A 14405-nucleotide genomic window follows, 5' to 3' on the forward strand; every position below is an offset into this window, starting at 1 on the left:
TTTGTTCCTAACAAATTTTCAAAATCATCCCGTGTAATGTTACCGAGAAACCATCAACTTTTAAATCCAATATCATATGAATGTCCTCGAACGTTATTGTACATTCACCGTTGGAAGAATAAATGTGTGCATCTCAGGTCGCCAGTGTTCAAGCAATGCACCTGTTGCAATCTAATTTGAAATTTGTTATTTTCGTTGGCATCAAAAGACCGACTTGCTCTACATATAGAGATATGCAACAAAAAATACGCCTTATTTTAACGACTTATCCTTTTCCCCAAGACAAAAAAGAATTTTAATTTATGCATGCATTGCAAACGAGTAAGAAAAATAGAGTGGCATATGAGTTACAATAAAAGATGTGTATTGTTTTTAGTATCTCAAACTTAAAGCCTCTTGCTTATGAAAATAGCAAATATTAGCATAACACTGGAAATCCATGAAATTGGGCGTTCTAAATTTAGATACAAAGATAAACATTGGTTCCAAGACACGAACGAGGATTAACACCAAAAATCGACAACCTTGACTACAATTTAGTTCAAGACATCAAAAGAAAAATTACATAGTTGGGTAATCCAAAATAAAACGTTAACAAAGATCCATAAACTTAACACATAACAAAATAGCAAGATTCAATAATTAGTCATCCGTTCCAAATCAGTCTGCAACGCCCTTGCCTTTTTGCACTCGCTTATCTGAAAAAGAACAAATAGCATGGGATGAGATCTACTTATTTTTATATGTAACACGAAAATCAGCGTTTTTAGCTTACACAACAAAATCCAAAAATACAAATTATAGATTAAGAAAGCGATTGTGTTGGAAAGCTTTACAACTTTAGAGTAAAAGTGATGACTTAACAAAAAGGTCATTGGAGTCTTCATAATCAATAATGAGAATTGCTGTTGACACATTGCATAAGGCTGTGGCACACGAGTAATTTACGTTTTTGTCCCGTCGGCAATTAACTGCTGAGGATTTTAAAAACCGGCTGCAGTTAACTGCCGAGGAAATCCTCGGTAGTTAACAGTCACCTGCTCCCCCTACATACTATTTTCATCATCAACTTCAATACCACCTTCATTCAATCTCAAATCCAATATTTTTTTTTCATCAAATCTTAATCCAAAATCATTCAAGCATCAAACATAGGAGGTATCAACACACTTTTGACATAAAAAAACAGGTATTGAGCATTTTAATCCGTTCATTTTTTGGTTTTGTTATGGGTATCTACGTCAGTTACGTAGAACTCTGTCATGGGAAACCTCGGCAGTTAACTGCCCAGGAAAACTCCGGTAGTCTAGTGCCGAGGAAAACCTCGGTTGTAAGGTGCCGATGAACTCTTGTGAAAAAATTTCACAACGAAAAATGGCAGCTACTGCCAGTTTTTAAATTTTTTTTTCTTTTCTTTTGTTTTTTTTTTGTTTTAATTCATTATGGCATTGATTGTTATGCATTAGTTATTTGTTAATTCATATTTATATGTTGTTTAATTATAGTAATGGTAGAGAACGCGGAAGATGTTCCGGGAAAGACAAAGCCAAATTTTGTCGAATTTTCCGGAGATGTAAAGCCGCCTAAGGTTGAAGCGAAATCAAACATTGATGGAGGTTCCGTCCATGTTGAAGCTTCAAAGTATGTTAGTGGCTCTGGTGTCCTCCCAATTCAAGCCCACGAGGTTGACACGGCTAGGTTTTTTTCAGACGACGTTACGTCGAAAGATAGAGAAGAATTGCTTGAGTGGGCGCGTCGTCAAGCAAATAAGGCCGGATTTACAATTGTTACACAAAGATTAAGCTTGATCAATCCAATGTTCCGCCTAGTGTGTGAAAGGAGCGGAGCTCACAAAGTGTCGAAAAAAAACCGAAGCATGCGATAACGGGCTCAAGAAAATGTGGATGCTTGTTCATGATTAGTGGATATCAAAGTAAGCAAACAAAGGAATGAGGATTGAACATTCTTAATGGAGTTCACAACCATGCGATGGAGTCGACTTTAGAATGACACATTCTTGCCGGTAGACTAAAGGAGGACGACAAGAAGATTGTACGTGACTTGACCAAGAGCAAGATGCTTCTTGTCGTCCTCCTTTAGTCTACCGGCAAGAATGTGTCATTCTAAAGTCGACTCCATCGCATGGTTGTGAACTCCATTAAGAATGTTCAATCCTCATTCCTTTGTTTGCTTACTTTGATATCCACTAATCATGAACAACCATCCACATTTTCTTAAGCCCGTTCTCGCATGCTTCAGTTTTTTTTTCCCGACACTTTGTGAGCTCCACTCCTTTCACACACTATGCGGAACATTGGATTGATCAAGCTTGATCTTTGTGTAACAATTGTAAATCCCGCCTTATTTGCTTGACGACGCGCCCACTCAAGCAATTCTTCTCTATCTTTCGACTTAACGTCGTCCGAAAAAAACCTAGCCGTGTCAACCTCGTGAGCTTGAAGTGGGAGGACACCAGAGCCACCAACATACTTTGAAGCTTCAACGTGGACGGAAGCTCCATCAATGTTTGGTTTCGCTTCAACCTTAGGCGGTTTTACATCTTCGTAAAATTCGACGAAATTTGGTTTTGTCTCTCCCGGAACATCTTCCGCGTTCTCTACCATTACTATAATTAAACAACATATAAATATGAATTAACAACTAACTAATGCATAAACATCAATGCCACAATGAATTAAAAAAAAAACAAAAAAAAAAAAAATTAAAAACTGGCAGTAGCTGCCATTTTTTCGTTGTGAAAATTTTTAACAAGAGTTCCTCCGCACCTTACAACCGAGGTTTTCCTCGGCAGTTAACAGCCGAGGTTTCCCATGACAGAGTTCTACGTAACTGACGTAGATACCCATAACAAAACCAAAAAATAAACGGATTAAAATGCTCAATACCTATTTTTTTACGTCAAAAGTGTGTTGATACCTCCTATGCTTGATGCTTGAATGATTTTGGATCAAGATTTGATGAAAAAAAATATTGAATTTGGGGATTGAATGGAGGTGGTATTGAAGTTGATGATGAAAATAGTATGTAGGGGGAGCAGATGACTGTTTCATCTGATGAAACATATTCCTCGACAGTTAATAACCAACGACTGATTGATAGTTGATTTCCTCCGTTTCCTTAAGACTCCACTTTTTACACTTGTGTACTGAATTTGAAACAGGAAGAATCCAATGTTATTAATATCAAAATTAATTAGTTTGCCACTATATGATTAATTTTACTTCACCTAGAAATGTTAGAGTGTTTATAATCAATAATTCCATTTGCATAACTTTACTATTATAAATAAAAGTTAGAAAATATTCTATAAAACATATTAAATTAATCTAAAATAATATAGTATAAGTAATAACAGTTAATACCTTATTATTTATTAATAAAAGAAATCACGGTCGAAGTTTGACATTATGCACAATAGAGCAAATCATAATAGAGAAGCTGTTGAATGACCTCCATTTAATCAAGCCCGGAATGATATTGTATGACCTCCATTTAAGTTGCCTCACTTGTGTATCTGGTGACAAAACAAGATATTAAACATGAGGAAAAAAGAGCCAGCAAAGATTTAAATATCTCACATTTCGACCATTCCAAAAATAATTTAACTGCCATTTTCAACATACATCTACCAAAGCTAGTTTGTTAGGGTTAAAATAATCCTTTTTTTTTTTTTGTGTGGTTGAAAACTTACCAATACAATGTTGCTTTGTAGTCTAGGAAGTTGTAAGGCAACCTTCTATTTATTTATAATTGGAGAAAGAGAGGAAAGGAGGAATTATCAAAGTATACAAAGAAGAAGAAGAGGGTTTGAATATAAGCATAATGAAGCTACTTTTACTCTCTCTCTATATATAATGTTTATGTGTCCTTCAAAAAAATAATATAATGTTTATGTTCTGATTTTGAATTAGGTTTGGTTAGAGTTTGGTAGTCTTGGTTATTGTTTTTCTTTACTTCACTCAACTACCTATTGCATCGCTTTAATGGCACCCCTAATGCCTATTACGGTATTACCTTAATGAAATCGTTCTTTGGCTTTATACCAAAAAGTCTTAGAAAAAACTAAGGCTCTGTTTGGATTGACGGAACATAACGGAACGAAGCGGAATGGAATGGAATAGAGTAGAGCGGAGCGGAATGGAATGGAATAAAGATTCCATTCCATTGTTTGGATATGTTATGTTGTGACAAAATCATGTTTCCATTCCATTGTTTGTGAAGTGAACAGAACGGAACAAGTTAAAAAATTTTATTTCACTTTTACCCTTATTTAAAAAATACTATTATTATAAAGATATTACTACTAAAACTTTATCGCCTTCAACCGTTAAAACATTTAAACAAGAGTTTAGCATCCTAATTTGATTTAGACATGTCATCCATATGTTTAACAAACTGCATTTCTTCAGAACTCTATAACAAATCTAGGATTATACACGCATGTTGAAACTTTAAAACTCATTATAACTCATCAGTTTGTATACTAGGTATTATTGGTAAAATAGCAAAAATAAAATTGAAGAATATATAATCATACATCAACGTAGCAAAGTTTCTTAAAAAAATAAATCAACGTAGCAAAGTTCTTTTTTTTTTTAAAAGGTAAACATAGAGAAAAAAATATATACCAGAGTAAGAAATAATAAGCATGCACATGAGGAATTAAGAGGAAGACATGACAGCAATGAAAAATTTAAACGGGAGAAAAAAAAAAAACGTAAGAACAGTAGTTGGAGGAACATGTTACAGATAAAATAAAAACAGGGGTAAAAATGTAATATTTTTTGTTATGGTACTCTATTCCATTGAATACACCCTAATTTGAGGGGAATGAAAAATTGAAGGTTTGGGTGGTATTGGATGGAATGAGATCCATTGTATTCCATCCCACTCCATTCACTTTTTGCAAATCCAAACAATGGAATATAATTATGTACCACTCCATTCCATCACATATCACCAATCCAAACATAGCCTAAGAGATTCTAACGGTTGGTAAAATCATTTGCATGTTAAACAGTAAGTACCTGTAGACCAAAAAAAAAAAAAGTAAGCACCAGAAACATCACAACACAAGTTAAAATAACACATAATATATTTTTATGGTATTAAATAATTTTTAGTCTTATACCATTTTTTGCGGACAAATGACTATTTTGATATTTTAGACAATTTTTATGTGTGACAAAAAGTTGTATGTACTCCCTCCGCCTTTATATATAAGTTTTCTTTACCTTTTTTACATTTTTTTAAGAAAAGTTAGTGCAATTAATGTTCTATTTTGTGTTTGCATATTACTAAATTATCATTTATTTGTATTTGTATTATATTTGATTTTTCATATTTCAAAATAAGTTAATAGTATTAATTAGGGGATGTTTATGAAGAAAATAATAAATATATCTAATAATTTGAAAATGAACTTATATTTAAGAATAAATTTTTCAGTCAGAGAGTAGTTTAATATAGGATAAATTTTTTAGTTATTATCATGTATCTTGTAATATTCTTAAAAAAGTTTAATAAATCAAATGTTGTGATCATTCAATCTTAACCAAGTTGTGAATAGTAGTTGTTTGAAAGAGGTCTTGATGTTCTGGCTGTTATGAGATGTTGTTGTTGTTGAATTATATCATGGATGTTCCAATTTGTGAAGTTGTGGTTTGAATTGTGGAGTTGTGTTAAGTTTGTGTGCGAGTGACTAAAATGAACTTTTAATTAATGAATTTGTTGACCGAAGTTTTGGTGTTGTTGAGTGAGTTAAACATAGTGGAATTTCTGGTTTTACATTAATGTTATGTTAGTCGAGCCGTTTGAGAGAAAACGGGATTTATGTGATTATGTGAAATTAAGTGATTATGTGAGGTTTTGGAAATCTGTTTTGGGATGGTTGAAACTTGAATTTCTCTGTAAAATATGATAGAGCTAAGTGTCAGGAGCACATAAGCAAAAACGGCAACGGATTAACAGTATGAATTTTACGCGCGAAATGACGAACGACGAGAATGGGATTTAGTCCTTGATATTGTAGGCATCATATCACACATTTATTGATACGTCAAAATGATCCATGAAATTAAAAATCATCGATAACATTTATTCTTTTGGACCGGTTAATTTCGTCTTCGATGGTTCACTAATATATTGGAGTTATATTTTGTTTTCGGTTTACAATTGAGAAGGAGTACTTACGTAGTTTATCATATAACTTCTGTTTGAATATATTCCTTCACCTAAGTTTTTTCCTTTTTATGATGCCTAATATATTGTTTAGTGTATATATAAAATTGCTTTTCTATGCTATATGTGGATTATTTGGTTTCATGCCCTAGAAGTCGTAGGTATATATAGGTATTGTATACCTACAAATGTGGAAAAACAACCGTGGGTATTGTATACTTAATCTCGTTTTTGCTTCTCGCTATGGAAGGAATATCCATCGACGAACACAATTACTCTGGCACATCATGATTCTGTCAACGTCACCATCAATTCAAATATGCACTAAGATGAATTAAAAATAGGAGATACCATTGTGAAATTCATTACCAAAGCTAGTATGTTTTCCCTTATCAAGAAAGATGAAATCAAGACAAAGTCGATCGTACCTGTAAAACAAGACTAAGCTTCCATTAAGAAAAATTTGTGAAAATAAAACAAAGATACAAGTCAGTTACAAAATCAACTTATTTTTAATCATAATCAACTTATTAATTCAAAGTTTTTTTTTGTTACTTTAGAACCTAACACACACTTACCTTATTTCAACTAAAAAAAAGTCTAAGATTCACAATTTTTATCTTTGTAGGAATAAGGAAACATCTCAGTCTTGCAATAGAAATATATATCATGATTATCTTAGTAATAGTAGCAATAAAATTAAACAACAACAAATCAATAACCAACAAGAGCATATTAGACATTAATACTGCCACTTTAGGATTAGTTGTAACAGTTATATTACTGTGTTTCAATTCAAACTCACTAAGATATCTATGTTTTTTTTTTTTGACGCAAAGATATCTATGTTATTAATTTATATTTTTGTATACTTTAAGAGTGCTTTCAAAACTGGGAACAATGTGAAAACACCAGCGGAGTGGATGATCAATCAATCAAATTCTTGAACTATTTGATAAACAAATCGATTCATAATCAATTACAACCAAAAAAATCAAGTAATATATAAATTAGTTGTTTTATGAAAAGAAAAGAAAAAAACTAAGGCTTCTATCGACCAAAAACACATGCAGCAGTGAGTAGTAGAGGGTGAGTGGGCCGAAAGTAATTTTTTTAAAGGAAAATGTTATATGAACATCATTTATTCATACACCTCATTGTACATCCCATGTATTAGGGATATTTTGGTAAGTTCATCTCACAACCACACTTTATTTTCTATTTATGTGGGATCCAGGTTGCCACGTGTCAGAATTTTGTGTGGGTGTAAAGGGTGTATTGCCACATGGGGTGGTACATGTATCATCATTCTTTTTTAAAAAATAAATTCAAGGGTATAACTTCGGCTGCGGTTATGGTGCATAAGGAAATCCTAAATAAATTCAAGGACAAAATATATATTTCCAAAACCATTAGATGTATTTAATGGTTTCCAGCACCCTGCATCTATACCTATTAATAAAGGCAATACTTTCTTTTGTTGTAGCCTATTTTCTTTCCTATTTTACCCCTAATTAATTGCAAATATTCCAAAAACAAATAAACTGTTTGAAGTGAAGTTGGTTACCGAAATTCAAAATAAAATGTAACTTCTTCTTTTTTGATAAAAACAAATGTAACTTCTTCTGCCTCTTTTCCATTACAAGCTTCGATTACAATTTCACCATCTACCTTTTTTATTTTATTTTTATTACTACCATTTCTTTCCATTGATATTCTCAACATGAAATGAGGTGGGCTATTTAAATTAATTCATTCCTTAATCCTTTCTTCTTATAATTGTATACAAATATCTTATATGGAAAGGGATAACCAAAAAAAAACTAAAGGGAGAGGAGTTGAAAGGAAATGGTAAATTGTATGGCATGTTTCAAGTGACTTGAAATCTAATTTCTTTTCTATGATATCTCTTCTTTGTTTCTTTCCATTGCAACTTAATTTTTTACTCCTTTCTTTCTGTTTTTATTTTTCATCAACAACAACCGTGAGTACTATTGCTGAAAAAGGAAGAGGCCGTATTTGTCACTAGGACTTCATTCCAATTGCTACAACGATGCATAACCGGTAACAATTCAATATGGTGCATTTTTTTATAATGTTTTCTCTTATTCATACTGCCTTTTTTTATTTTCCTATTTTTTTCACATTTTATTTCCTTATGTTTTTATCACAAAATCATTAATTTACTCTTTCATTTGTTCTTTAATAACTATAGTGACCGTGGCAGTTAAGGTGTCGCCGGTTTGACATTATGGGCTTCTTCCCTTTGTTTCTTTAATTTTATTTTTTCTTACTCATATTGTTTCTTTTTTATACTTCTGATTTCCTTATTCTTCTTACTCATATTTCTTCTATGGGGATGCTCCAAGTTTGAGACTGCATCTGTAACTACTGGCCCATGGATTGGAATGAATGATTTTTTTGACTCAATATTTCTTCTCTGGAGTGAAAGACTTAATGCATTCTTTATTCCTTCCTTAATTTGTTGCCTTTATTTATGTCTTTGATATTGTATTTTACGGCTAAGTAGTTGCTCCATTTTTTGTCACGCTGCTAACACAATTTTGAGAAGAGTGTGTTCTACTATATATATGAAGCGTTTTAATTATTGGGTTTTTTTTATTGGGTTGATTAGATTTATTTTTGGTTGATTAATTATTGATTCTGTCACCATATGAATCAGAATAGGTTGTTATGTTCATTTTTATATTTCCACCGAGTTAGATGTTTGTAACAAATTACTTTTAAGTTTTTTCTGTACCAAGTTATTTTTTAGTCCGTAAAAATTTCTGACTTTAGCCTTTGAGTATTGAAGTTCATAAATAACAATGTCATTTTCATTTTTTTTTTACTTAGTTCTTAAATATTCTTTAAGAAGAGACATAAAAATAGTGGTTTCATAACTGTAATGACAAGTTTTGCCTCTAACTCTAAGACCAACGTGGAAGGCATGAATTATGTAAGTAAAATGGATATCTTTGAATTTTGTATGATTGATGATTATATTTATCACTTTGAACGATGTTGAACTCTTGGGTCTCATTCCTCATATAGGATAGAGATTTTAGTTTTGCAGTAATCTTCAATACCATCAAGATTTTGTCAAGAGATATTTATTTTCATCATTCTCGACGTCATATACCACACTATTTTTCTGATATGTATTTTTTTGAACATAACCTTTTTATGATATGTTAAACAACATATTTATGTCTTGCAAGACAAAATATTTAACTGATGAGTCATCATAATTATACTATGTGTGAATAATTATCTTCTCAATAGGCATGAATGGAAAAAATATCTTCCACCAAAACTTCAAACACCATGTTTTCAAAAAAGATCATCGGAATCTTGGGGAACAAGATATGGAGAGGTCCATCTTTCACCAGAGCTTTTTTGATCGTCTTGCTTGGATGTATTAAACAATTTTAATTTGTGTATTAAGGAATTGTAGGTTTCTTCAACCAAAAGAGGAAAGTAAGAGTATAACCAATCTTGACAAATGATGTACTGTATAGTTGAAATTGCTAAGAGAATATGCAAAAAACATGAAAACTAAGCACATAGTGGGGGTGAAAATGCCAAGCAACAATGGGATGCATACATGTATGTTCAAGTATTACGACATACAATTTCAAATAATTTCAAAGTATAATTGACATTTTAAGATACTCAATATATATTTTCATCATTGTAGTTCCTACAAGTTATTATCCTATTGTCAAGTATCAATTTTTTAATCGTGGAATAGCCCAACGGAGCAAACTTCTCAATGTAGTTTCCTTTTAAATTTATATTTTTTTAACACGAAAGTAATTTCATCATAATTTGTGTGCTACGTATAAGGAATGAATAAAAAAAACAGCATGAAGGAGAAGTAAGAAAGGATGAAGAATACCTAAGTCTTTGGGTAGGAGTCGTCCTTGACAGAGATGATATTTGGGCGGAGAGATATATACATATGGATACAAAATGTAAGAAATCCGTAAGCCACACGGTGGCAGCAAGAGGGCAACCAGACTCGCGATGACTTTGTTGAAGGCCAACCCCCCTATTCTCACTCTCATGGTCTTTCTCACAAATATTTTGGTTTCCTTCTATTTGAAAGATTCTAATTTTATATTTAGCAATTTTATGTAATATTTTAGTATCATTATGATATTTTCACGTTGGGTCATGTAAATGACATGATAACCGAGTGAAAGAGATTTTATGCTTCTTGACAGAGAGATTGAAAAAAATTTCAAAACTTTGTTTTCGTTCCATTTTTGCATGGAACACTAAATGAACAATATTTTTATATTTATATATGCGTTAGCACATAGAAAAAGCGTAAAAATGGGCACATAAGTTTTAATGATAATGTGATTTTTAATTTCTCAAGTGCAATAGTGTATTTTCACTTAACATATATTCTACACTAATCTTATATATTAAACATGTATTTTCATTTTTTAGTTTACTAACTTTATGTATAATCCATTTTTTAGTTATGTTGAAAATATAATATGTCAAAAACGTAGTAAAGTATATAAATACATTAACGCAGTAGAAAGAGTGCCCATCTGGACGCTAGTATATTATAGTATGTTTTGTATAAAATTATGCCAAAACTATTTTGCTTTAGAAATGGTTTCTGTGAGTTGTACTCCAAAACCATTTCTGGATTTAAGCAGGGTGCATAAAGATTTTCTTATGCACCATAACCGCACCCTATAACTTCCTCTATATAATTTTTTTTGACTAATACCTCAACTTCGTCCTTGAATTTTCAAAAATCGGCCAAATTGGTCCCTGAATTTTGCGAAATAGATATTTTGTCCTTGAATTTATAAAATGTCAATCAAATCAGTCCCTCCTTTAAGTTGGTCTGTTAAAGGAGGTGACGTGTAACATTAACCTCTTATAAGACTTACCACGTCAGATACCACGCAAGCAGGGACCAAATTGATGGATTTTCCGAAAATTGCCAACGGCTCTTTCTCATTAACGACTCTTTCTCCTCTTCCTCATTAACGACTCTTTCTTCCCCAAATATATAAATTTGGAACCCTAATGTTATAATTTGTCACCTAGAGTTCAAAATCCCCCAAATTTCTTCCATGAATTGATGTCAATGTTCTTCCCCAATTCAAAAAACTTAAAACCCTAATTCAAAAATCAGTGGTCATTGTTGAAGATTCGGTGTTCAGAAATGATGGGTGGTAGGCGTGTGGGCAAAAATACCTACAATAGTCGGTTTTCATCTTCAAGCTATATGTACAATGATGAGGTGAGAGAGCTTCAATGCTGGTGTCCTAGAATTTGTGTTGTAAGAAAAGCCAACACTGTCAACAATAGTTATGTGACATGTGAATGATTTGTTTAAATAGTACTGATTTTGTCTTTTGATTGTATAGAATGATGGTGAAAATTGTAATATTTTGTGTGGGTTGATGAAGTTGAGGAACTAGGCTATTTTAAAAACAATGGTGCTGGTCATGGAAGAAATGCAAGGTTGATGGAGAAGCCAAAGGATAAGGGGAGAGAAGAGGTTTGGAGGGCAAGGTTGATGGATAAAGTTGATTGTGTAGGAAGTGAGCTTAGGTTGATTAAGATATTGATAGGAGTATTTTGTTTGATTGAGTTGTTTAAAATGGTATTGTATTGTGCCAAGTCCATGTAATGTTGTAATGAAAAGAGGTTGTCAATGAATGAATCAAACCTTTCTGTCAAAAAATATCAATCAAATTGGTCCTTGAATTATATACATATTCATCATATCGATCCTCAAATTAGTGAAAATACCATCAAATAGGTCCTTGAATTTTCACAATCGAATCACTGTGATCCTTGGTGCATACATTTGTTGAACAAAGTAAAAAGTAAAAGACAGACACTTTGATTATAAAAAGACAGACATTTTCATACCATCATAAGTCATATATTTGATGTTCATAAGTCATTACATAGCCATCAAGTCATCAAATCATTTGATGTTCTTAAGTGATTACATATTCAAAAAAGCATAAACTAAACAAGTCCAAAAAGCATTAAATAAACTAGTCCAAAAGCATAATTTAAACATGCATCAATGCTTTGGAAATCCTGGAGTTGGGATAAACTCCATGTATTGGGGTTGAGTAGAAGCGGATGACCCGTAATTTGGATTTGGAACTCTAATAACTCCAGGAGCAGTTGGATTTTGTGGAGCAGGACCCCTCAGTGGTGTTTGTTTATGCATGCCATTTGAAATCACTAGTCCTCTCATGCCATATCTCCTTGTACACATTCTCTGCAAATAAAATCAATCATATCACCCCTTAAATTATAACAAAATCCATCAAATTAGTCCTCAAATTATGACAGTAAGTCTCAAATCGATCAAGGACAACACATGTAATAGAGGGGTATAATTGGATACACAGAAAAATTTACACTAAAAAGTTAAATCTCGAATTATGACACTTAGTCCTTGTACACGTGGCTGCCTTGTTGACACAACACAGCATATAAGAGCACACATCATCACCACTAATGGAGCTTTTGGACGGAGGGACCATTTTGATGGACGCCTGTAAAATTCAGGGACTAAATAAATATTTCGCAAAATTCAGGGACGAATTTGACCAATTTTTAAAAATTCAATCACGAATTTGAGGTATTAATAAAAAAAAAAAAACTTTTTATTTTGAGGGTGGGGTCATGGCCCGCCTTTGGTCCCTACAATGCTGGCCATTAGCGGTAATAAACTCTCGTTTACCGGTAATCGGTAGTTGACTGTCGTTTCAAACCTGTCATACACACCAAAACACATTTATGTTAGAAACAGTGGTTAATTGTGGTTGATCTAATAGGTCGTTAACTATCGTTGATATCAATTTTATTTTCCACCTTGATAGGTAGGTCTAAATTCACAATGATGATTATACAAGCAAACCTATAAACTAACTTTTGACATCATCAAGCAACTTCGTAGAAACTCAAAGATATGTTAGGTAGTATTTGCATCACAATGTTAATAGTTGCTAATTAACTCCTTTACAACACCAGCGGAATTTGAGAGCACTCATCACCATGCAGAACTAGAACAAACTTCCTAATATAAATAAACAGTGCAATTTATTATTATACACTATAAATCTCTGCAAATTATATATATGATTGATCATATGGCTAAGAGATTAAGGACCATATATGTTTCTTACTATCATGTTTAGTTCATTGTTACAATCAGGACCCTATGCACAGACAGCATAATTTGGCGAAAGACAAAGAAAATACTTCTTTCTATTTTGCTTTAGATAATGTCACAAATGAGATTGTTCGAACACAAAATGATTTGGATAATGTTCAAAACAGTTCGACGTGAATGATGCAACAAATTTTTCTTACCTCGTCGTCCCCAAGATAAAACAACCTTTTCAAACTTGACTATGAGTACTCTTTGCACAAAGAGAACTCATCAAACCAAACACCCTCAACTATATCAATATTGTTCGGAAGACTCCTCAAATTAATAAAACAAAGTTTCTTTATCTTTCTTTACTATATTTTTTTCTTTTCAAAGCAACCAAAAAATCATCTGAAAAACTACTCTCATTTTTTTTTTTGTCAAATAGTTTAGAGGTTAGAATTTATATTTTTTAAGGTGAATAAGTGGGGTGTTCGGAGTTCGAACTCCGACCCATACATATAACAATGCATGTCCCTGCCAATCGAGATATGTTCACGATGACAAAATTACTCTCATTCTATTATAGTGTCAAAGCATTTTCATGACTTGGTCATAACTTTTTGCATTAAACCAATTAATTCATTCAATTTGCGGTTAAACAACCTTAAAACCATGGGTTAATTGGTTTTGAATGCAATTAAAATGTTTTCAAATAATAACGTTACACATAAAGAGTTTAAATATTCCCCTAAGAAATAATATAATATTACTATTTTATTATCATTTTAATAAAATCATCAACATATAGTGTGACTTGGATTGAACTAAATTTTAAGAAAAATTTGTATGCTTTCATGCATTATATATGTAACTAACGGGGGCTTGAGGTCCCAAAGCTGATGATACAAATTTAATCATTTTGCCTCAAAATAAAGTTTAATCACTTAGTGCAATTTGATTGGTAAGTGTACATTCCAACTACCAACCTTTTCTCATCTATTAGTCTTCAATGTTCAGTTGGTTCTCAAATATAACTAGTTTGGCG

The 14405-nt window shown here is 32.3% G+C and overlaps 1 long non-coding RNA gene across 2 annotated transcripts; it reads right to left on the reverse strand.

The window, feature by feature from the left end:
- Nucleotides 1-296: 296 nt before the first annotated feature.
- Nucleotides 297-3848, reverse strand: LOC112422440 (uncharacterized). 2 transcript variants are annotated; one of them, XR_003012723.2, is made up of 3 exons: nucleotides 3713-3848; nucleotides 3384-3535; nucleotides 297-698 (listed from the first exon to the last, which is right to left on the reverse strand). It is a non-coding gene; the product is annotated as an uncharacterized lncRNA (long non-coding RNA). The 2 variants fall into 2 exon arrangements; XR_003012722.2 differs by lacking the exon at nucleotides 297-698 and adding an exon at nucleotides 2944-3166.
- Between the last annotated feature and the right edge of the window lie 10557 nt (nucleotides 3849-14405).

This window comes from Medicago truncatula, chromosome 6 (genome assembly GCF_003473485.1).
Source record: "Medicago truncatula cultivar Jemalong A17 chromosome 6, MtrunA17r5.0-ANR, whole genome shotgun sequence".
Classification (NCBI taxonomy): domain Eukaryota; kingdom Viridiplantae; phylum Streptophyta; class Magnoliopsida; order Fabales; family Fabaceae; genus Medicago; species Medicago truncatula.